This window comes from Meriones unguiculatus, chromosome 3 (assembly GCF_030254825.1).
Source record: "Meriones unguiculatus strain TT.TT164.6M chromosome 3, Bangor_MerUng_6.1, whole genome shotgun sequence".
NCBI classification, from domain to species: domain Eukaryota; kingdom Metazoa; phylum Chordata; class Mammalia; order Rodentia; family Muridae; genus Meriones; species Meriones unguiculatus.
Window position 1 is genome coordinate 40,068,767 of NC_083351.1, and position 2,787 is coordinate 40,071,553.

At 47.3% G+C, this 2,787-nt stretch overlaps 1 pseudogene; it reads left to right on the plus strand.

The window, feature by feature from the left end:
* Positions 1-640: 640 nt before the first annotated feature.
* LOC110561323 (non-POU domain-containing octamer-binding protein-like) lies at positions 641-2,484 on the plus strand (annotated as a pseudogene).
* The last annotated feature ends 303 nt before the right edge of the window (positions 2,485-2,787 follow it).

Sequence of the window (2,787 nt, forward strand, 5' to 3'; positions counted from 1 at the left end):
AGACATTATTTATCAGAACGTAGACATGAATACTTTAAAACCTTAAAAATGTATGGAGACATTGGGAATATTTTTCTTACTGCTTAATACCACACAGACAGGCACTAGGAGCTCCAGGTGTGCATGATGAATGGACTTTGGCTTCACAGAGCTGTCCCTCATGTCATTTCTGGGTTGATGCAGGATGGAAATCTCATCAGTGTGTCTAATCTTCTGAGGTCTGAAGTGCTCTTTGAAATAAAGTTCAGTTTTATAGATACTGTTGCAGAATGTGAATGAATTGTCTCTGAATGTGAAACTCTGTACATTTTACTGTGGGGTGCTGTCATTGGGATTAAAACTCAATCTGCCCTCAGTACACATACAGCAGTTCCTCCATTGCAATACCTACAGTGGAGAGGAGCCTGAACCAGAGTGACTTAATAGCAGTCTGTAGCTAATTGCTTATGATCATATGGAACTCTACCAAGACTCAATGGGAAAATGTTGTCTCCCATTAAGAAGCAAGTCTAGATTTTCTCCAGATGGTGGAGACCTTGCAGAATTGCACTTATTCTGAGCAAAGAACTGTGGGCAGAGGAAGTTGAGGTTAGAGAGACATATGCTTTGCCATGTTCAAATCAAAGTCAAGGGAGCAGAAATGCAGAGTAATAAAGCCTTGAGTCTGGAGAAGCAGAACCACATTTCTAGGAAGCACCATCAGCACCATCATCACCATCACCACCAGCCTCTGCCACCACCACCTCCACTGCTGCAGCAACAGCAGCAGCAGCAGCAGCAGCAGCAGCAGCAGCAGCAGCAGCAGCAGCAGCAGCAAGCACTCCCACCAATGGCCAACAGGCCAGAACCCAGAATGAAGGCTTGACTATGGATCTAAAGAATTTTAGGAAACCAGTAGAGAAGACCTTCACCCAGCCATTCCTTCCTCCCTCTTCTCCTATGTCCCTCTCCCAGTCCAATGATAGGGCAGGTCCTCCGTTTCCTTCTGACCCTAGTCTATCAGGTCTCTTCAGGAGCCTATCACAGAGGGCCTCTGAAAGACTCTACACAGCAGGGTATCAAAACATATGCTAAGATTCATAGCCAAACTTTTTGCAGAGTGCAGGGAATCTTACGAAAGAAGGGGGAGAGAGTAAAACTTGGAGAGGACAGGAGCTCCACAAGGAGAGCAACAGAACCAAAAAATCTGGGCACAAGGGTCTTTTCTGAGACTGATACTCCAAACAAGGACCATGCATGGAGATAACTTAGAAACCCTACACAGAAGTAGCCCATTGCAAGCTCAGTGTCCAAGAGGGTTCCCCAATAATAGGAACAGGGACCATCTCTGACATGATTTCATGGGCTGGCTCTTTGATCACCTCCACCTGAGGGGGGAGAAGCCTTACCAGCCCACAGAGGAAGACAAAGAAGCTTTTGTTCTTAAGGAGAAAGGCTTTGGCTTTCTTCACTTGGAAGCATGAACCCTAGCAGAAATTGCCAGAGTGGAGCTGGACAATGTGCTCCGAGGAAAGCAGCAGCGTGTAAGCTTTGCCTGTCACAGTGCATCCCATACAGTCCGCAACCTTTCGCAGTATGTGTCCAACGAACTGCTGGAGGAAGCCTTTTCTGTTTGGCCAGGTGGAGAGGGCTGCGGTCATTGTGGAGGACCGAGGAAGGCCCTCAGGAAAGGGCATTGTCGAGTTCTCAGTGAAGCCAGCTGCTCAGAAAGCTCTGACAGATGCAGTGAAGGGTTCTTCTTGCTAACCACATTTTCTCAGCCTGTGACAGTGGAGCCTAGGGACCAGTTGGATGATGAAGAGGGCCTTCCAGAGAAGCTGGATAGGAAAAAACGCAGCAACTTCACAAGGAGTAAGAGCAGCCACTGGGTTTGCATACCCTCCGTCTTTTGAGTATGAGTATGCCTTGCGTTGGAAGGCACTCATTGAGACTGAGAGGCAACAGCAGGATCAAGTGGACCGAAATATCAAGGAGGGTCATGAGTGGCTGGGGAAGCAGATGGAGGTAGCACTCCATGAGCATCAGGTTATGCGAATGAGGCCGGATTTGATTAGGTGTCAATAACCAAGAGGTTCAGAAATGAAAACAGCTAGAGTTCAGTCAGGAGTAGGAGCGCAGGCACTCTGAGGAAGAAGTGACGTGGTGGCAACAAGAAGGAACGATGTGACGACAGCAGGAAGGATTCAAGGGAACCTTCCCCGATGTGAGAGAACAAGATATACGATGGGTCAAATGACTATGGGAAGGAAGTACTTACAGACATGAACAGTAGAGGCGCCATGCTCTCTGCTCCTGTGCCAGCTCCTCTACGACCCGCCGCTATGATGCCAGATGGAACTCTGGGGTTGACCCCACCAACAGCTGAATGTCTCAGTCATGCTGCTACAATGAAAGGAATTGAAACAATTGGTGTAGCTCCTCTTGTGTTCAACCGTCCAGCTCCGGGAGCTGAATTTTGCTCCAAATAAATGCCGCCAATGTTAAATAAAGTTTCAATATCTAATTTCCCAGCCCTTAAAAGAAGATCTCTTAATGGACTAGCCAGAATTCCAGTCTGGAAAGGTGTTAGAAATCCTTCCCAATAGCTAGGTCTTCCCTGCCTGTGCTACTCTAGGGAGTATGCTTGGAGGCAGAGGGCAAGGGAGGGGTGGTATTCAACAAATCAAAGTCTGGTATATTGCTTTATTAAGTCTGGTGCATTCCCGAAGTGTATGGATAGCTGAGGGCCTGGAGAACCATAGAAAAATGGACTCCATTAATGTGATCATTCCTATTTTCTCTCTCTCT